Source organism: Ornithodoros turicata, chromosome 1 (genome assembly GCF_037126465.1).
Source record: "Ornithodoros turicata isolate Travis chromosome 1, ASM3712646v1, whole genome shotgun sequence".
NCBI classification, from domain to species: Eukaryota; Metazoa; Arthropoda; class Arachnida; order Ixodida; family Argasidae; genus Ornithodoros; species Ornithodoros turicata.
Window position 1 is genome coordinate 49,494,119 of NC_088201.1, and position 23,106 is coordinate 49,517,224.

A 23,106-nucleotide genomic window follows, 5' to 3' on the forward strand; every position below is an offset into this window, starting at 1 on the left:
CACCAGCGCTAGTTTCCTGAGGCCCTGCGATCAGTGCAGTTTTGATTTACGCGCACGTGTTGAGTGTGAAGAGATCCACAAAGTGCTACAACTGAACTCCCGCACCTTGATTGCAATAGTAAGGGTGATATATCAATCGGTAGTTTTTAAAATTATGGGAACCTTTTTTTGTACAAAAATGTGCGAATGGGTACGGTGCACAAATCTCCTGGGTTATTGTTTTGTTTACGAAGTGGCCCCGATCGATTGAACTGGTTACGCCGTTATAAGAACCGTTGACAAGGGCAGGAACTACGATTGTTTCGCCGTTACGTCCCATTCATAGAGTTTTGAACGTAGCACTATATAGTAGGACAATTACAGGACCCGAAGCAAATTCGCGTGTATGTAACCTCATACGCTAAATGTTTGCTCCGCGTAACACCTGCAATACCCACAAACCTACGTCCATTGTCTGCAAGCAGTACACTTCCCTATGATAACCGAAGCTATTCGTATTGCTGAAATTATATGACGCGAATAACTTCCTTCCATTTTATTGTTTCCTTTCGCCCTTAATTGCCTCCTGATGTTGCGGACGCCGACAAAGTGATCGTGAAAAGGCGCTCACGCCGCACAAACATTTTTACCGATATTACGCTCAGCGACGCAGTCGGTGTCCTTTGTTTCGTGCACCTAGTAATAATAAACGGCGCTTAAATAACCAAGGAAAAAGTACGACTTCATATAGAAGCTTTATTGCAAAATGTAGTACATTCGATTTCCTCCTTTTCCCCCCTTCTGTACTTGCCGTATTCTGACACCGTTGCAGTCTGCAGGGTGTCATTGGAGCATGGGCATGGGAGCGGTGACTTTAAACACGCAGAAGGTTCAAAAGCGTGCGAATGAACTGAGCTTCTTTTTGTTTCACAGTTCCTGCAAGCTTTCAAAGGTTGTAAAAGCTCTCAATGTCAATGTCAAAGCTTCAATGTTGTATAGAGAATTGTGTATGCTGATTATAAATTATTATAAGTCTATTTTAGAGCACAGTTCTTAGGCGCTCGTTCCTGCGTTGAGTGGCGTCGGCGGCGTTGTAGCCGTCAGAGTGAACGAGGAGCGAAGCGAAGGATGAAAATCCGGGAATGCGTGAGAAGGAAAGTAGCAGGGAAGCGTACGGAGAGAGTGAAGAGGGCGCGAGGAGGAAAGTGAAGGAGGGCACGCTAGGGAACCCGGAACCTTCGTGGCCGGAACGCATCTGGGCATCGGAACGCCGGAGTGCACGTGGCGGCCGCAAAATCGCACGCACGTGTGAAAAAATCGTGTACCCCTGTACCAAGAACCATCCGCAAAAGTTGGTATACGTACGTGGCACTGGGTCGCGCTACAGACATAACCGGGCTGTACCTCACCAACGTGGACAATGACTTCACGAACTGGGATAGCACTATGATAACACGAACTGAGGAAATTACTATAAATAATAATAAAAACAGTGGTGCACAACTCAACCTCAACAGGTGCGCTCAAGTTCCGTACTACCGACTATCGTAATCGTCCGGTGAATTTTTAAACGCATGACTTCTAAGTGACTTGTGCGGGGGTCATCGCAGGCAGGATGGACATTCGAAATGTTATTCCAAAGCGAATGCTTCATAGGGCCCACCGCGTAGGACCGTCCCTAACAGCTGTGGAGAAGGAAGAAATGGTTATAGAAACCTCGCATCCAACTCGAATACAGTCGTGTTCGAAGGTGGGGGAACGCATTACCATTATTTATTATTTATGAAAAAGTAATAAGTAATGGTAATGTTTTGCAAAACAAAAGTCACTACCTTTTTGTGATTAGTAATGCATTACTAATGTCATTACTTTCATCAAGTAATGTCATTATTCCGGCATTGGCTTCTCCTACAAGTGTCTAATAAGGCCCTGCATTATGGGTATCGGTCGCACGAATATTCGTTAAACGGGTGCCACTGAATTTGTGCATATCTGCATAAAGTATATATAAGATATATTACCAGCGCAGAGGTAGTTGGACCAGCTCCCGTGACATAGTGGTTAGGATGACCGCTTTCCACGCAGAAACGGGGAGGTGACGCGGGTTCGAATCCCCGGCACGGCTGTGTTGTCTGAGGTTTTCCTTGGGTTTTCCGGCCGACTTCCCAGACGAATGTCGACACAGTTCTCCCTGAAGTCGACCCAGGACGCATACTAACCCCCCTGTCTCCCATTGCTTCCTGCAGTCCTTTTCTGAATATCCACGTCTGTACACCGCTCACAGCCGCAGTTGCTTCGCGGCGCCAACACAGAATAAAAAAAGAGGTGGTTGGTGCTCAATACAACAGCCGATCACTTGTTACACGTTCTTTTTTGCTCGTTCATTCTCCTTTGACCGAGAAGCATTAGTTGAAGATGATGATTGGAGTTTTAATGGCGCGCAGACAACGTAACGTCAGAAAAGCATTAGAGGAGAAAAGGGGTGATGACACCGTCAGGACATGTGTCGGCCTATCGGAGAATGCCCCGCGATTGGTTCTCCAGACCAGGGATTTTCTGTGCCTCGACAAGGCACGATTTTTAACTGTTCGCTAAACGGTGCCGAAATATTAATGCCATGCCATCAGTAATGCCATGACGCATTACTCTGTCAGAATGTAATGCATTACAATGTCTCATTACCTGTTGCCAAATTGTAATGCTTTACCACTACTCATTACCACTACTCATCATTTTGTAATGCATTATTCCCCACCTTCGATCGCGTTACACAGTGGCACTGAAAAGAGTGCGCCCGAAGATCAGGATCGGAAGGTGGTCGCACAAAGACTGCAACATTTCAACGTGTTTGGCCGAATGCGCAAAGATGTGCTGCCAGTATTGTTTTCTGTTATGTTTAGAAGCTGAATTAATTAATTCTGAAAGATCTCATTTTTAGCAGGGCTCGGAACCGTTATTTTTTTGGGGGGAGGGTTCGGTTCAAGTTCCGGTTCAAGGTTATCGGTTCGGTTCGGATTCGGGTTCAGAGCAACCGGAATAACGGTTTGAACGGATATCAATCGGTTCGAACCGGTTTACGTGTGCTGTGCTAGTCAGCGTACCACATGTGAGTGGTAATATCAGGTTCCGGCGATGGCTTGCTCCTCCTTCCTTCCTTCCTCTTACTCGCTCGCCTCTACACTTCATAGGTACGAAGAACCATGCAGTTCACAGCAGATCATCCTGTACCGAAACGTGCTGGGAAATGGCGTACAGCATACCATTGCACTCCATTGCAAAAGGCTATCGCCAATTTCTAAAGAAGAAGAAAAAAAAAAGAAAAGAAAAGAAAGTGGTCTCGTGGGTAGATAGGAGTATCCCAGAGTCCCATGCGCAGAGTCCCATTGAAATTGACGTCGCCTTCACACTGCGACGCTGAATGAAAGGAAGCAGCCGAGCCAACAATGCAAAGTGTAGCTGTCGTGTAGCACATCTTTTTTTACACCTCGAATCACAAAAATGTACAGGGATGTCGTGAACCTTTTGGAGTTGTAGGAGGTGCATGGACTCACCACTTCTTGGTTTATCAATTTGTCCGCTCTATGAATTCGGCAAGATTCCGAGCGATGCAGGGAGCTGGTGCGCGGCAGTCGACTGGGAAGGTATAGGCGTTCTTACCGTCTACCGAACCGGTTACCGCATCATATTTTTTCGGTTCAGTTGCGGTTCGTTCAAGGGGAGACAAAAAATGTTTACGGTTCGGTTAGGGTTCGGTTCGGCGAAAAATAACGTTTTCCTGTGGTTTTCGGTTACGGTTCAGTTACGGTTTCGACCCCTGATTCGAACTGACTCGAAAAACGTGAAATTCGACAAAAGCGAAAAGGAAAGCCGGAGAACATGTTCCAGGTCGTCGGAAACATGGTGCGCCGTACTTTTCGAATGAATTTGAAAAGACAACGATCGAAGAGTACAAAGTAAAAAAGTAAAAAGAAAAGTACTATACGTAAAGTAGAAGTTTGATCGACAATTGGCTAGGATACATGTAATAGAAATAATCCTTCGTGCGAAGGTATTTGCCGTGTTATTCAAGTTCCTCTTTCTCGAATTACTCACCCGTTTCTCGAGGCTGACAACAAATGGGGTATCGAAACCTGCCATGTCGTTAGTGTTCCTGCCAAATAAAAGCGAGTTTTAGAACATGAATATCGATAGCGTTTGAGCGTCAGGTCTGCCACTTCGGCATGTCGAACTACTCGTGCTGCGATTATAGTCACCAGGAAAATTTCAGCTTTATACAAAATATCCAATGACGTCAACACATATCAGGACATATCACACTATAACGTCAAGCTGCTGTGAAAATACGTCTACGTAAAAGTGTGTGGAATCCGAATGCCCCAAAATCGAAAACAGCGTTCATTTGTGTGGAAAAGCGGCAGCTACAATTATTTCATTTTTATTTTTATTTCAGCTTTATTTTTATTTGCTTATTTTATTTCAGTCTGGATTAGTTTGTTCAGAAAGAAGTCCCATAGTTAATACTAGTTCTGGGACCTCGAGTTATTATCTTATTTTGTTAGCAACTCTATATAGTAAATGTATATGTGAAGTAGGTTAAACGTAAGAAAAAGTACAGTGTAATACATATTTACGTACAGTATATGCAAAAGGAATAGATAAATTATTACCATAGAAATAAACTGTATACTTACATTATATACATAGACATATACATTTTTCTCACTCAAACACACAATCATACGACGGGATCGACGCAAGCGGCAAATGTTGAACATGTAAGAGTGAAAGGGGAATGAGTGAGAGAGTGGTTGGTTTGTCCCTTCCGTTGACGCACCCTTGGAAGTCGCTGGGGAGGTGTGTTAGCTTAGCTCAATTGGTAGAGCCCTGGACCGTCAATCCAGAAGATGTGGGTTCGAGTCCTACAGCTGGCTAACCTTTTCAGTGACTTCCATCTTTCATCGTTAATTTCTTAGGCAATTTGAGGCTTTGTATGTATTTGTCCCCTCTATGTTGTTCCAGCCTCAGAACATCAGTTCTCTCATGTACACCGTAATTAGTTGTGTTGGGAACAGTTAGAAGGATTTGCGATGATGTTCGCTTATTTTGGTGTTTGGTTTGTATGTGAGTTATGTATGTATGTTTGGTTTGTATGTGAATTTCATGGCCCAATATTTGCGAGTAAGACACGACGTTCCATTTTGTGTATTTTGCTCTTTGAATGTGAATGGTCATCTTCCTGACAGTGCTTTGACGTACGCCTAAGTCCCAGTTCTCATGGAGACCAGTTGGCCACCCGTTTTGCACGTGCTCCTTCCGCATTGTTTTGTAATGCCATAAGACAGTTTCACGATTCTCTGACGGTTGACAGATGCGCATCTCTCGCATGCTTTCAAACACGAGGCTGACCAATGCACTGGGACACTGGGGGCCAAATGTCAGCGCGTGTCGCATCCCGCGGAGTGTGTGCCGCGACACGACAGGCCTTTGTGAGGCGGACAACGAATTCTGAAGTGGACCGTTCGAAATCTTCCGGAAGAGTCGCTCGAGCTCCTTGAATCTGCATGAAAGGAAAATGTCTCCATTGTTTGTTACGTAGATGACATTTCCTTAGGTTCAATGACAGTTCCGAGTGTAGAGCCCGTGGAAGCTTCGCTAAACGCCACAAATCGTGTTTTGTAAACTGTAAACTTTGTCCAACGAACAGCTTCATGCAACCTGTTCACTTCTCATTGTGTGGTCAAAGTGTGTGAGCATAGCATTAGCTTCAATATTTGACCTCCCGATGAGCCATCGGGCTATTTAATTTATAATGATTGTTGTTATCTCTTTATGGAACTCTTCAACATTTTCTCCAGCCCCACAGCCTAAAAGCGACGAGCTGGGCAGTAATGACATTACGGTAATATACATAACATATGCATATGTTGAGTCAGAGAAAGGACTGCAACGGAAGGTTCTTTATTGCCGGCTGGGTGCCAACTGAACTCGATCAGGGTGGCCGAGTAGAATGGTCAAAGGCTGGCGCGTAACACAAGGGGCGTGCAAAACTCGATGTGCCTGCGCACGGCGCACGCCATCTGTGTCGTCTGCTACACATATAATATACATAACATAACATAATTTGTAACATAATTTTCGTTACATTGGAGGTGTAATTGTAATTATGTAACTTCACTACGCTTCCGAAATTGTAATTTGTCCATCTTTTAGCCATCTTTTCATTGGAATTTATCTTTTAGGAGCAAATCACAATGATGAATTGCTGTGTGTTGGGTGTGGATATGCTCTCGAACACATGGGTTGGCGGTGTCTTCAAGGTAAATGGTGTCGTCGTTGACATGCAGTAAACTCTCTTACAACTGACAACGAAGGCGACGGGGCCGAAAAAAAATATAGGCGGCAGTTCGATAAAACCGGAGGTGCCACAAAAGCAGTGACAACAACCTCGGAAACAGTTTCCGGGTTAACGGGCTACCTAAAACCACCATTCAAGCAAGCAGATAAACTTGATGAGCACTTCGGCAACCTTTTGATTTAGGTGTAAAAGAAAAAGGAGGTTTAACTTGCTTTTCGAGCCTTTGCCCTTCGCAGAAAGCGTAGTCGGATGGCAATATTGCACTTCGAACAGTCCGGTTCGAAACTTGCACATTTCTGTTCGAAACTTCGGATAAAGCGACAATTTGAAAAGGCGATTTCGTTATAACATGGCTCTGTTGTATTCACACTATAATTTTTCGCTCTGTTGCCCTGCGGACGCCCTCAGTAGATACTTTGAACAATTGTAATTGCGTGTATAGTAGAATACAGTGAACCCTCGTTATTATGACCATGGTCGTTCCCGAAAATGTTGGTCATAACGCGGAATTGTCATGTTAACGGGGGGGATTTGCAGAGGTTTCACTGCATTGTTTCCCTGGAGTATGGCCGTAAAGCGCGTATGTCAGGTTATCGGGGGTCATATTAACGAGGGTTCACTGTAATCTTCTTGGTAAACGTGACAATGAATATTGAAAAAGCATTCCTAGATAATAGCTTGTGTATTAATCCGTGTCATCTACTCGCATAGCCGGCCATATGCTGGTCGTAATGCGTTTAGCTACCTCTTCACTGGCCAATGTATATTCCTTTTGCCAGTGCGAACATCCTGGACACACAAAATAGGTGTTTGGCTTTGCGTGCAAGAAGTAATCTTCACTTCCTCGGAACAGCAGGGGACTTCCACAAGACAGTCAGGAAGGACCCCTCGCAAAATAACAACCAGTGTTCGATGAAACGTGTTTCCTATGCACATTGAACTGACGGCAACTTAATGGGCCGTCTTCAAGTTGGAAAGGGCCACACCAGTGAGTCGAAGATGATCATAAAATGACTACCTCTTGGTGTGTAGCCTTTGCTTTGCCCTGTGTACAGAGCTGGAGAAAATTGCGAAATACACATTTGCGAGTCCATTAAAGGAAAACTCGCTCGCAAATGTTTTAGATATGCGTGCACTAGCACGAAACGCCGGTTTCGATGGCATTCGATGAAGCGTGTGGGGCCACTGACTAGCACACGTTACCGTTATGCTGCAAAGTAGGGTATTACTGGTTCACATGCTGGTCCGTATCCTGGTGCTTTATCTTTACACCCGAAAACATATTATTTACGCTGTCAATACTACGCATGAGTGTCATTTAGAGCACGGTGCAACTAGGTTAGGGCCAACTGCTGAACATGACCCAAAAGACAATATGGGGACGATGACAGGGAATAACACGTTTCGTCGAATTGTAACTCTGTTTCGTTGTTTTTCACCTTAAGACTGACGAACTGCCCCCTCGATCATAACTTCTCAGCTCACAGTTGTAGAAGTGCCATCTGTGGATTACCTCCATGCGCGGTACTAAAGCATATTCTTACAGCTTGTACTTTCTACGTCGCAACCTCCATACCAAAGTGCGCCTGGGTCAACCTCAGCAGTACTATTAAGTGCGTGATATTTCACGATTCTCGGGCACGCTTTATTCGCTCTTTGGCAATTGCCCCTTCGCTCCCAATGGGTAGCTGCGGTACGACGTGCCTTTCACCGCGCTCCCGTGCCGGCTACCATTTGCCAACAACTCGTCCAGAAGTAATTCCTGATTGACCTATAATGTTTTGCGAGCAATGTCTACATTAATACGTGCAACCAAATTGGAGAGTACGTCACGAAATGGACGTCGCCATCGGCAGAACGCGTGCGTATTACTTTAATGACGTCTGCGAAGTGAGATAAGCTTGGCAGTTTTGGATCACTGTGTTCATTAAGGGTGGGCTTTCATTTGCCGGAAGCTTCTTGTTTAGAAAGGGTGAACTCAACAAAGCTCCATTTTACCACAGTCGCCCAATTGTATATATGACTTCGGGGGATTGCAATAACCACTGCTGATACAAAAGTGATGTCACATCCGTTTCATATAAAATGAACTTACTGCAATCGTATGGATGTTCCAATGTTATCACACATCCTACACGCGTCACAAAATACTTCGTCAACGTTCCTTGATTTGATAACAAATCAACCCTCTGAGGCAATCACTGCCGGTGTTATCTTGAGTAATGCAAGTGATCACATGCCGACATTCATGTTAGTCAAACAAAGTACAAGGTATATCTAAACTGGTAGCGTAAACAAGCGAAAATACCAAATCAGACCTATCGGCAAAGCCACCAGCAAGAGGCACGAGCGATCCTGGGTGTTGACAGTAGAGGTACGGTCGTAAACACAAAAACTTTACAACATGGGCGTGGCTTGTGTGTGTACTAATAGGTTATTCATAATTTCAATGTAGAAAAAACTTTCCGTTTCCCTGCTCATGCACATATACGAAATATCTACCACCAGAGTACATTTCCGTGTCCTGCTCCTTTTGCGCATGTGTCACAGCGGCATCTCTGTATCCGTGCTGATCCGTGCATTGTGTCCGTGCATTGTAATACTGAGTTGGTGCACCTTTTGGGTTAAACAGCAAACGACGTTCACATCTCGAAGCTGTAGACCAAGAACCACTTGTGTGAACAGATAAATACAATGCATCCCCTGTTGCTGGCCCCGCGAAAAAAAATTTCGTCATGGGACGAGCGGCCATGATAGCGTGAGTGTTAGCAGGAATCAGCTGTGCACCAACGATGCAAACGTCTAATCACTACGTGTACGTGTAGCTCTAGCAGAGAAATGTAACTTAAGTGCATCTTCCTAATTTCTGTGTGGTCATCACGATGCCCTTCAGTTGTATAAATCTGTGGTAACTCTTATGTATTTCGAATTGATATGTTTAATTAAACCTGATGTAATTTATTTTTCGGTATTCTCGTCTGGTGTTGTTGCTTGGGTGAGGGAAAGGGTATACAACACAAACAAAGTGCGCGAATGTAAACGTGCCATGGCTAATTATGCGCTAATTATTCATAGTGCTGACGTCATTTATTTACAATCGTAGTAGTCCTCTCAACGGATGGATGGCGCTGACCGTCTTTATCATGGCGTCATTCTGAAGACACAGGGGCCTATGGGAGTTGCGCTACCTGTTTAGATATACCTTGCAAAGTACACACCTACAAAGGAAATTGCGGTATCGTACAGTGCAAAAGATGGGCGATGAGGAAATAAACGAGTTCAGGTGGCAACTGAGTAATACTGACTGGCACGCCGTACTCATCTGAACATCTGCAAACGAGGCGTATAACAACCTTATGGCTCTTCTCCATCCTATCTATGTTAGTAGCTTCCCAATGCGCCGTGTCAAACATCCGTCACGTGCACGTAAACCTTGGATCACGGCTGCACTGCTACGTATGTTGCGAAAGAAAAGCTGACTCTACAAAATCGAAACAAAAGACTCGGAAGTCTTTGATATTTATAAAAGGTTCTGCAATAGTGTCAACCGTGCCACTAAACAAGCAAGGGCAAGCTACTATATCGGGACCTTTTCTCGGGGAGTTGCGACGCGGCCACTGTATGGAAAAAGTTACGGCGCATTTTAAATCTGACTGCCGTGACGGATAATGTTAGTGTCAGTTGCATCTCAGACGATGACCTTCCAAATCAGTTCAATAACTTTTTCTGCAATCTTGCATCGTCCGATGCTACTGACCTACCACCTCCATATTACCTCTCTCGTGACAATGTCACGGAATCCTCACACCCGCAGTCGGTGAGGAGATAGCCGCGATCGATGGTTTACAGATTAAACCGGTAAAATGTGTTATTGATATTATCGCTCCATTGCTAGCGCATATATATAATTTGGCCTTAACCACTGGGACATTTCCCGAGCGCAAGAAAATCGCTAAAGACACTGTAATCTGCAAGAAGGGTGACAGTAATCAATTATCCAACTATAGGCCAGTATCCATACTACCAGTTTTCTCTAAGCCGCTTGAACATATCATGCGCAAAAGAATCACATCGTTCTTAAATAAGCATTCATGCATAGTGTAATCGCAACATGGATTCCGACAAAACAGATAAACTGAAACTGCATTATTGACACTAAAAGAAAGCCTGATACGAAACTTCGAAATGAGGTTATACTCATTGGGAATATTCGTAGGTTATTCTAAAGCCTTTGACCTCGTCAATCACTCAATGCTTCTTAGCAACCATAGTGTTCCAACTCCCTATTAGAATCATACTTAAGGCACCGTAAGCAATTTGTTGTTATTAACAATTGTCCATCAGAGATGCGCGGACTGAAAGTGGGAGTTCCACAGGGGAGCATCTTGGGGCCTATGCTTTTCTGCACATATATCAACGACATTGTTGACAGAAATCCACACATTCAATACATAATATATGCAGACGATGTCAGTCTTTTCCTCACACACCAAGACATTGCCCAAATCAACAATCTAGCAAAGCATGTTGCACTATGGTCCAGGAATAACGGCATGATTATTAACACAAATAAGACAAAAGCGGTTTTGTTTCGACCCAAAAATGAGGTTCCCAGTTTAGCGCTGGACTTGCGAATAAATAATGGCATTATATGTTTGTCAAGATCCACAAAAATTCTAGGAGTAACATTTTGTGACACATTAAAGTGGAACGAACATATTACACACATCCAGAATAAAATGTCGAGAGGTATAGGTATTTTAGCAAAATATCGCTACCTACTTCCAACATCTGGAAAGATTTACATTTATAACTCCATTGTCATGTCACCTACTGCCATTTAGTTTGGGGTAACACTACAGAAACAAACATCCGCTCCTTATCCAGGCTGCAGAAAAAAGCAGTTCGAATGGTCGCAAACGTTAGTTTTGATGCTCATACTAGAGAGCTTTTCAGGCGGTATGCCATGATCCTAATCAAAGAGTTACATTTGTTCCTACTTAGTAAATCTTTTTTAAAAGCTGTTAAGTACAATAATGCATACTTCCTGGGTCTCGCAAATTTGAATGAAAGGAGGCGCGCCTACCCTTCCTGTGACCCCAACAAACGGATGGTACCTTTTTCTCGCGCATCATATGGCCTACAGTCGCTCACAGTGACGCTCCCGCGTTTCTTAAACGACTTCTTGGATGCTGGCATGGATCTGTTTACACAACACATAACTCGTAACCAACTAATAAACCGTTTTCTCTGGAAGGATACCCCTGAACCCAGTGTGTAAATCAATGGCACGCTCAAGTCGATCGTTACTGGTTGTTACTTGTTGCTCTTCATGACCTGTTTTGTTTAGTTTTTGTTTTTGAAGTTGACACCAATGTATTATGGATGACCTGATGTGTACAACATTCTGTTCCTTATATGTTTTTCTTTCTTAGCTTATTGCAACTGCTGCACTGCAACCGGGTGCCCGGCCTTAGTCAAGCAGCTTGGCTGCTTTTTGCCGGACACTCGGCGTTCATGTTACTTATGAACGAAATAAATAAACTAAATGAAAAATGAAATGAAAAAATGTGATGGAGAAAGTCGCGTAGGGCACGTTTTTCTTATTCCGTGCAAAACATGCCGCCTGGGTTGTCAGGACATAGAGCGTTTCGAATTCAACTCAACAACTATGAGTTCTTACGTGTCTTCTCTATACCCGTTTCCTGGGTTAGGGTTTCAACTGTGCTTGATCAACACCAATGATTTCCGGGGGAACGGCACGCGTGGCAGTGCTATGGCACCGTATACAGTAATTCGTCCATCCTATTGCAACATGGATACAACACTGTCACTGAACAAGTATGAGAACAACTGCTGCTATGATATGTTAGTCTGTTATATATGTTGGTCTTTCGTCAAGATCTGCTTTTGGTGCCCTTCTTAAAGGGAGACTCCGGGACAATCCGAAACTATTATAATAATGAAAAAAAAAAAATGACTAGGAAGCAAGCGAGCTGGTGAAGATGATGCATAATGTAAAACCCCGAGACTAGGGAACACGAAAGGACATGAGACTTCGTGTTGTGTCTGTCCTTTCGTATTCCCTAGTCTCGGGGTTTTACATTATGTATTATAATAAGTTTGATACATTCTTCGGAAATGATAAAGTTGGTTTGGCAGTCGGGGACTCGTTAGTTGCCAAAACAGCTCGGAAGCTCAAAACGAAACCGAAATTTCTGAGGGTTCCCTCTCCTACCTCCTGTACCATGCATGACGTTACCGGTAGTCTCGTGTGGGCCACCGGCTGTTTTTCTTGCACGCGCTTTGTAACTTCTTCGTGCCACATGAATGACCAGTCATCTGCTTCCTCGATTTCGTTCTAAAATATTCGCCAGCGGTAAAAGCAAAACCTACAGAAAACTGTACACGAATACCGATGAGGTCAAGCCCAGTGTCGGTGGACTGCTTTTCCGTGGAGGAGCGCCTAATCACTCAAAGGAAAATATTCATTGTCTATTTATCTGTGCCACTTGAGGATGAGAAACTGTATTCACCGAAATATCGTACGGTACGGATTGATGTCGCACTGTTACCTCAACACGTTTTCGGTGCGGTGTCTTCCTTTAAGCGGAACCGATTATAAGCGACTTTGTCGAGCGCGTCAGCAAGACCCTGGCGCTCTCATGTACGCTTCCAAACAGAAGTCTACTTCACCTTTTCTATTTATCTGTGCCACTTGAGAATGAGAAATTGTATTCACTGAAATATAATACGGTACGGATTGATGTCGCACTGTTACCTCAACACGTTTTTGGTGCGGTGTGTTCCCTTAAGCGGAACCGATTATAAGCGACTTTTTCGAGCGCGTCAGCAAGACCCTGGCGCTCTCATGTACGCTTCCAAACAGAAGTCTACTTCACCTCACCTTTTTTGTAACTTTTCTGCTTCGCTTTGTAGTTTTAATGCTACAAAACTTTAAACTCGTTCGCTTCCGGTGACACATCGATCAAGCTCTCTCTTCTTCTAAGCGAGGTGTGCCGTCGGGCGCCCTATAGGACCCAGTGACCCAATTAGTAACTTACCAAGAAACGACCGCAACACAAAAACACATTACGCGCAAAGGGCATTTCCGTATGTCATTTCGACCACATGGACGTCAACGCACGTGGTAATGGAACCGTCCAATGAGAATGGCTAATCAGTTATGTCATCTTCCCGGACGATATTACGAAGGAATGCTTATAGCTGCACCGGTCTGCGCTTTCACTTTTGGTGACGCTGACGTGTTGTAATTGGTGCCTCGCAGCGATGGAAGTCTGGTTTCCTGGTTCCGATGCCTCGGGTAGCTGAGAAGATCGAAAGTGGAACTAGAATTCAGGGATGCTGGAACTGAGCACGTATTGAAAGCTGTTTCTGTTTACACATTGGAACCAGATAATTTCACCGATAATTTCATTTGGCGGCGGATGAGAGGACACAAAAATTGAGAAGCGAATATTCGGATCATTTGGGCAGCTACTTTTGACTTTTGAGGTAAAATTGGTTCCCTTTATTACCTTGTGTTATCTCTGGGTTTCGTACTTCAATGCACCTAAAGAGCACCATCTCCAACACACGTGCATGTACGTTCGAAGGAAACCACTGTACAGTTCCAAAGTTGAACATAATTGAACGTGTCATGAAAAGGTATCATACTCACATGTGTGTAGTACAGGTGTGGTCCTACGCGCACATGTACCCAGGGGCGGCGCAACGCCCTCAGTTCAGGGGGACCCCAGATTCCAACCGGCTCCCCCTTCCATTCCCCAACGCCACCACCAATTCATGCCCGTGTCCCAAAAATTCGAGGCAGTCTGAATGACAAAGTGGCAAACGCTTTATTGTTTTCGTTTTCTATGGATTGAATGTATATTGCATTATTTGCTTACAAGATCCGACTCTTCTTGGGTCTCTGTCTTTTCTGTGGCCGCTTTACCGGAGGCGGTCACCGCGGACGAGAGCCTGGTATTGTATGCGCCGCGCTGTGGGGTGCAGATTTCGATTCTACAGCTCATGGCACACATGAGACTGAGAGTTGTGTAAAACATCCTGGAACCCGTGAACACTTTCTGGTCATGTCGTCGTGAGTTCTACCGCATCAATCGACAAAGCCTTAACTATGCTGGCAATTTGATCGATCCGGGAAAAGGCTTTATGGCATTTTCTTCGAATGCGGCACCTGAAATAACACTCACCTCCATGGGAATTTTGCGTCCCCTTCACAAATTTAAAAGGTCTACAGTAACCCCAGTAATTAATTCGATGCGTCCTTAAGTGATTGCTAACGTGAAATACACTCCAAGGGGGCGTAATGATACCCAGACGGGATCTGTTAATCCCATTTTAAACTTTTCTTATCTGATATTACTCTTCCTTCACACTTATTGCTTTTACTAACTTACTCTTCTGTGATTCCCGTTCCGATAACCTGCGATTTCATTAGGTTGTGCACTGCATTGGACGGAATTCATCTGTTAAATAGCAGCAAACATGGTTGCTTCAGCACATTTGTAATTTACTTTTAAAGTAAATTTTTCGGCTGTTCTGTACAGAATTGTCACTGTTCTGCGTCCCAGTATATGACAGGACAACATGGTCTCAAGCCAACGTGCTGTGCTCCTTTGAAACTGAGCGAAACTTATGGTGTTTTACTCTTGCCATTGCACCTATATACGTAAAAGTAGCCCAAGATTTAACTTTGAGATAATAAACGCTTTTTGAAGAGCCTGCTACAAGGGCCTGCTCTAGCACATGTCCTGAGGTCTTGCATGCGGTCTTCGAGCAGCTACAGGGGACGCTAATTCTCACCGGTTGACAGGACGGTGGTTGCCTAACCTGGTGGTATCAATGGTATAATGTGGACTACCTGTATTTTTCTGAAATAGCGGCTTGTGAGTGGAGGACAGGAAGCACGAACCGTCCTCTTTGTGAGCCAAAGTTACTACATGTCCCAGTGTGGATACGCTCAGGACGACGTCAGGCACAGGGCCTGAACATTACACGAGGCACTAAACACTAAATAAAAAAAAAATGAAATAAAACAGACAAACGAAAGCAATAACGACGTGGCGTCAGTGAAACAGTTCTTCAACCTCTCCGATAGAGTAACTTTTGCTTCCGAAAAGAAGAGTGAACGTTACGCTACGTAAGGGGAGTACGGTAATATTCGATCTGTTCATATGGACGACCATCCTGAGGCGATCCTGAGACCACGAAACTATCTGGTCCTGTCTTTTTATAAGATGGTGTAAATGTACGCCAGCTGGTGGACGAAGTTATATATATAGTTATATATACATGGACAAAAGCCTGTGTCTGGGCAGCGCAGAAAACACAAATTTGATTTGTGTGAAAATATAAACTTGATTATTGTGCGTGCTTGTGTCTTCTGCGTTGCCCAGACTCCGGCTTTTGCCCGTGATCCTGTTTATGTATTCCTTTTTTTTATCCCTGTATAAACATGTGCTTGTAAAACGCCACGATGTTGAATTATAAAGTTTGAACAGTTTTTGCATGCGTGAGATACGTAAACAAGCATTCGGTCGCGAAAATATTGGAAACTATTTCGAATTTCGGACTGTAAGAACATTCTCTCTCTTCTCTCTCTCTCTCCTTTTTTTTAATTAAAGAAACACGAAGTTCTTCTAACTGCTCCTCCTGCTTCTCTGTTCGTCTGCTGCTGTCTTAGTGCCCTGCTTGCGTACGAAATTTCATGTTTCAGGGTGCCTTCCAAAGCAACATAACAGCGGTTAAGAGCCCCAGCCTTCTTAATGGTCAATCTTTTTTTCAATCCGTGAGTGATTCTAACGAACAAATTGCGTACTGAGTCACTTATGGCACGAGCAGCTTCGCGTGTTTTTTTAATTTACGGGGCGCAAAAGATAATTCGGAAAAGGAGTCAAGGTTGCGATGCCGGCAGCCCTTCGGACAGCCCGCTGGCCTGGGAGAGGCTGTACCTTGGCAAATGTAGATCGCTTTCTCCCCATTTAAATACTGCCGTCAATGGTCCAGAAAACAAGGCGATTTATGACAGTAGAGAAATGGTCGGCTCTTCCGGGAGTGCCCCCTCACTCGCTTGATCCCGATTATTCGCAGAGAGAGCATTTTCGTTTTGTTTAATATTGACACGCGTCTTAGGAGGGCGTTGGCCGCGTATAAAGCCGCAATTTGGGGGAGAGTTTAAAGGATTCGTCGCCGGTTGTGTGTGCGCTGTGAATGCGACTTTGCGAGCGATCAAAGTGGCCGGCTAGTTCACTACAAACGGAAGGTTGGATCTTATCGTCCGCTGCGAGATCGCTGGCAACCATGATTCAGGTGCGTGTCGTGCGTGTCGTGCTTGTCTTTGCTTGAACGACGAGGTTTGGGTACTAAGATTCAGTGTTTATTTTGCAAGTTTGGATCTTTGGAACGTTTGAATGAACAGTATCAGGATTATCAGCGCTTTGGTATCATTTATCCGCCTCGATGAAGCATCAATATATAGTCTTTTTTTTATTTTCTTTATGGAACTATATTTACAAGTTCAACAGTTTCCCGTATATGTTCGAACTTATTAACGTTCCGTCAATAGAAGACTGTTGGGTCATCGTAGCCTTTGGTACGGCAACACATGCTCTCAGTGCATCAGAGTGTGTCTGCGCCTGTAAGGCTCGTTTCTCCACGTGACGTTTCGTAATGTGGCGGAACCCCCTTACAGGCGCAAACCCGGAGCTCACTCGCAGCATCGTTCTCCGGGAAACTCAGTTATGCGGGTTTTACGGATTGGGTGAGTCCCTCGAAAGAACCGCTCGCAATGTTCTTAGATAGTCTTTTTTCTTTTTTCTGTTGGTACTATAGTGTCAGTACCCCATTTTTTTTTCTCAATTTTCAACCGTGCTCAGTGGAATATTTTCTATGCATATGTTACACTTAAGGCGGTCGTGCACCATCCACGCTTGTTTCTCCAATCACGCACGGCAGGGTGATTCTGTCACGACCCTGTTATGCGTTATGTGACCTTTGTTGCACATTGCACCTAGCTTGAATATGAAATGTTAAGGGTGAACCGCATGGCACGAAAAACTGTCCGAAAACTGGCCGAACCGAAATCGGGACCGAATTTTTTTCTGTGCATCACCGCATGCTACCGAAATGCACCCCGAATTTCGGCCGAAGACTTTTGGCCTTGGGGAACATCGCCTTTCAACCATCCGGGTCAATGAGATAATCCCTGTATTCATAGGGGTAGAAATCGCACACACAGCAACAGTCAACCCCATTGCTACGTCATCGTTGCCATGGTTCTCCTTCCGGCTGGATAGCTATTGGATGCTTCTACTTTTTCGGTTGGCGTCACTTCCCATTTCGGAGGAGAAATCTGGCTTGGCCAGATCGGGCCGAATTCGGCACGGAATTCTGTTCTCCGAAAAAAGTTCGGTCCCGAATTCGGTTCGGAAAGAATTCGGACGCTTTTCGGGCCATGCGGTTCACGCTTTACGTTACGAGTCTTCTCAACAAACCACAGCGGAGACAAAATTGTGTAGGAGGTAGACTTTTGAACGTAGACGAAATTATTGTTGAGTGTACCTGTTTCATATATATTTTCGTCTCGCATAAATTCCCGTTAGAAGACTCTTATCTTTATCTTGTGAGTGATCATCACAAAAGTGAACGAAGCACGCAATGTAATTTTTGACACCGCCTGCGTGCTGCGGGCCCACACCGAAAAAATCTAGCATCAATAAGCACTCAAAATCACTCAAGTCTACCAGCCATGACATATTTCACGCGGATTCAACGATAGCTCGCTGCGCTGTACTGGTAAGAAAAGAAACGCGTGAGAAATTCACAGCAGAGTATGAATTATTCAGCAAAATAGATACGTATTAAAATCTCTTCGATGGTAGAGAAAAATACGACCGGCGGTGATCTCTTTTCGCAACACGTAGTTGCTGGGTCGTCCTGCATAAGACGAGGAAGCCCAATTGTTATAGCTACGAAAGCGAATCCCGAGCAACGCTTCGGCTTTTTAAAGAATATTATCCCACATTCAGCTCCAATTGCGGACCTTTAGTCCAACATGCAGCCGAACCTACCGAAATTACCCCACCCAGCCACCCCCCAGGTATATTGAGGTCATAGTAGAGATGGAATCTAGTCCTGTCTTCTCAGAAAAACATCCAGGCATACGTCCGAGCAATTATACCGTGACGTAGCAAAATGAATACGTTCCCGCGCGTCGATGCAGTCCCTTAATGAGGCAACCCAGTTTTGCCCCGATTTGCTCTCTTTAAAACGCGACCAATTGCTTTTTGTCCTCTGGCAAATGGCTGGAGGTAAAAGGTGCACAAAGACGAGTCTATGAAACGCCGCGGAATCTGTCTTGTGGTCAAGACCACGAACGGTAAATCAAATGATAGTAAAAGTGAAATGATTAATATAGATTTCCTTCGTGGGGAAGTCTAGCTTCCGGTCCTCGAATATTACATCATTAGTATAGTGACTGTGTGTCGCTAATTTCGACATAGCCTGTCAAGATTCGGTTGTCCTCCGTAAAATGCACGACATCCGTATTGCCGTGTTATACATTTTATATAATTTTGTCTCGTTCGTTCTTTAGCTTTAAATATTTCTCGTATCGGCGTTTAGTACAGCACCTGTGGCGTACATCTGACTAGTGATTCAGTAACTCAATGAACTTGCACGGGGAGCTCTTCATTTTAGCGAATGCCGTTTTAAAGATACCGTTCTAGCTGGTCTCGTTTTAAATGATAGTTTGTTGTCAAAGCAACGAAATGTTGCATTTCAGTGGGGAAGCGTCCTAGGCAGAGATACTTTTAGCAAAATACTTGTGGTCTCATCGTGACTTCGGTTCATGACTTTTTCATTAAACTTTTCATTAAATTCATGACTCCAAGAATGACTTCATGAATGCGCATGTGAAATTAATGGTCACTCCCATTCTTTCCATGCTTGACCGAATTCGTACCTGAACGGTACATATTCGCCCCTGTAAATATGTGTTTTTCCGATACATGCTCAGAAATATCCCTCGCTGTATTTAGTAGGACACGGAAATCATTGACGATTTCATGATCATGCCAGGAGTCACCATAATAGGGCATAACTAAGATACACAGTCTCTAATACCAATCTTCTTTTCGTCATAGGGAGCCTAGACTATCCAGGCAGGATATATGACTTCGTTCGTAGTTTGCCTTCCCGGTCTGGATGCCTAATCGTGTACGGTTGTTTGACGATAGTTCATTTATTTGTACACCTGTTTTTGGGAAACGTGTGTCTTTCACTTTCGTCAGACACCAGTTTTCCAGCGTATTTATATGAGGAAAATTTACCTAAAGTAAATAAAAATGCCTTCGTACGGAACAACATATGCAAACGATGGGACATTTTTTTTCTTGCTTATGTGATTATGGAATCATAAAGCTTACCACATCAGCTCGCTCCAACTGAATTACGAAAGAATTCCCCGTCATATATTTCGAGCTTTTAATCTACTAAAGGCGTTGTATAAGTATTCATATTTGAATTTCGTTGAAGCTTGGGAGCTCCATGTACGTGTTGTACTTAAATTGAGCTCGCCCCAGCCATGAGGTCCTAACTCCCACGCTCTAGCTCATCCCTTTCTCGTAAATGGGCCTCCGTTGGTTCGTCCCCCCCCCCCCCCCCCCCCCGCTATGTTTCATCGTTTCCTACATAGATTTGGTTTCCTTTATTTTTTAATGGCAGGGCAGGCTCGTCACAGAATCATCCCGCGCACTCTAAGAACAGGAACATCACCACAAAATACGCCCAAAGCTGATTGCCGCATAGCGTTGCCACAGTCCGTTGAAAGAGATAACGGGATGTGGGGTGGTAAGGTGGGGCAACATATGAGACACGGGGTAAAACGCGACATTTTTTTTGCTTGACACCATCTACCTCAGGAATGCACTGCTCGATTAACTCCACACTTTACTGAGAGGTGTCTCTACGTGTCCGGTTTATTTGACACGGGACATGCCTCACCTTACCCTAAGTGCTTCTGTGGCCATTATAGGACTAAATGCGAATTGTCCCAAAATGGCATGCGTGTCCCTAATTTCAACCACTCGGGAATGACAACGATTTCATTCGTAACGACGGCTGGCTAGGAGCGTCTCATATTATGTGGTGAGGTTCCGTTTCTAGAGTAACTGTCCCAAGAAAGCATCCCGGCGCTCTCAACAAATCGGGAGAAAGAATGTTATCAATTTACGCGGTGAAGTACTACTTTATTTAGAGTATGCAGAGAAGAGTGTAAATAGAAAAAAAAATCTGTATACCAGCCCCCGTGGCATTGTGGTTAGGGTGGCCGCTTTCCACGCAGAGACTGGGAGGTGGTACGGGTTCGAATGCTGTCACCGGCTGTGCTGTCTGAGGTTTTCCGAAGGCTTTCCGGACGAATGTCGACACTTCCCTTTGAAGCCGACCCAGGACGCATACTAACCCCTCTGTCCCCCACTCCTTCCTGCTGTCCTCTCTCCATCTGTCCACGTCTGTACGCCGCTCATAGCCACAGTTGCTTCGCGGCGCTAACACGGTATTAAAAAAACTGTACAAAACGCTCGTCGTTGTCCCTACCTTTAAGAACGCTATGTGATATTAGAGAGTTTTAGGGCACCACAGACTCTTAACAACTCCGAGCGCAGCGTGTTGAGTCGTGGAGGGATACTTTTACGGACAGACAACTCACGGTAGCTGCAACGGGTTCGTTTTCCCGACTCCTTCTTCGAGTGTAATGGCGTCTGCCAACAACGAGAGGCCGTTTCGGAGATGACTGGCGCAAACTGCTAGAGATTCACGGTCGACGACGGCTTACACCTGATGAGATGTGTGAAATCCGAAGTTGTAGTTTTCGCTACTACCAGGTAGCGCTGCCATTCATAAAACTCTGTTTCTGTCGACACGTTACGGAAACCGGAGTCGTAAAAGTAAACGTAGTGTGCTCACGGTTTCCTAAAACTGTCTAATCTCGTGTAACGTCTCTCACTATAGCTTGTCGTCTAATAAACAAGAACAAAACTGAAGAAAAAAAAAGGGGCAGAAAGAGCCCGAGTTTTCACTTAAAGGGGCCACTAAACTGCAAACAATTATCCTCCTCCTTCTCTTCTTAAAAGATGCCGTTATCTTGACACCAGACTTGTACACGTTACCGAAAAAAACGAACTAAATACCGTTACTCGTTACAACGAAAAAAAAAGGAACTAAATACGTTACCCGTTACCAAAGTAACAAAAGGAACGCGTTCCCGTTACTCGATAGTAACGAGTTACTTTTACGTTACCATGCTATTACAGAGCCACAACCATATCAAAATTGACACGTGCTTCATTTGGTCCGACAATTTCCATGGAATTTGCTTTGAAGAATAGTTGGCGCTCGAAATGGGCATCGGTTATTTTGGTGCGTTTGCTCGAGAGAGCCTCTGTGGCAAGACTGAAAAATTGCTGAGGAAAGGCATGGTTGCATCAAATACAACCACCTTTGTTTGATGCATGAGTTGGATGCGCCTGGTTAGTAGCGAGGCTGACTTTCCTTCTTTTCTTGTTCTGTGAATTCAAGGTCAACAGCTGCTTTTATTCCCTTATTTTGGCACCACGGTTAGGAGGCTACACGACGTCAGCGCGATATTGTGCGTTTATGTTCTGATAAATATGTGATATATCTAATATGTTCTGATAAATGCTACACCAACGTCTACAAGCCGTTGTATAAGCTGGCTCTTTGCATAGCTAACCTTTCCTTTTTTTCAGTAAACATACCCACCCCCCCTCTCCCGTTGTAAGCCATCAAACCAACAAAGGTTCTCGGGCCTCAGAACACGGCATTTGCTCCACGAGGTATTCGATGGGTTCGTGGAAAGCAGTGCCTTTAACGTGTAATCCTCGATACGGTAACTGATACAGCTAACTAAAATATTGAAGACGCTTACCTGGGCACGCTTCTCCAAATTCGAATGCGACGAGTGAGATGCACTCGGTCATTTTTGTTTGGGAAGGGAAAGAAGACACTAAAATACTACACTCCCGTGACCTTTTTCCGCATTCACCCTGAACGTCTCGTCCAACGGCCACACTCACGTGATTATCATCTGCGCCGTCTTACAATCCAACGAGTGATCCTCACTGGAGCTCACAAGTGTGGAGGCGGGAGCGAAAATACGGGGACTAAGGTTTCTTCCTGGGATACGCTGGTAGGCCAATGACACGCGCGAGCTGCATGTCATAAACCTGGGATTTCGTAGTCCACGTCGGGTGGACCCAGTTTACAACAACACGGCGAATCAGCAGAGATTGACAGTGCCATCTCAGGATCCGAGTTTCGGCGAGCTTAGCTACTCTAGTATATCCATTGGCAGCTGCTGGGAGATAACGCCTACACCCACAAACAAATCCAGGGTATTTTTCCAAGAATGCTTTCATGGTCAATGACACGACCGGGAAGTTTTGCGGCATTCGTCATGTGAGTCACCTTAGGACTCAACAAAAGAGTGACTGTCGACCAGAGGCTCCCAGGAGCTGAACATCCAGGTCAGGTCACCTCGTGTTAGACGCGTACGAGATTTCGGGAATTTCCACATACTAACTGACCATGTCGTCCATGTTGAAGCCGAGCGTAAACGAAGGAAAGGAACGAGTAACGTGAGTAACAAGTTACCAATTTTTGTAACTGAATACGTTATTAGTTACAATTTTTAGAAAAGTAACTAGGTCGTTACTTCGTTACCGAAA

General features: G+C 44.6%; 1 non-coding gene across 1 annotated transcript; it reads left to right on the forward strand.

Annotated features, from left to right (window-relative positions):
• Window positions 1–4,837: 4,837 nt before the first annotated feature.
• Trnad-guc (transfer RNA aspartic acid (anticodon GUC)) lies at window positions 4,838–4,910 on the forward strand. Its single transcript has one exon. It is a non-coding gene; the product is annotated as a tRNA-Asp (tRNA).
• The last annotated feature ends 18,196 nt before the right edge of the window (window positions 4,911–23,106 follow it).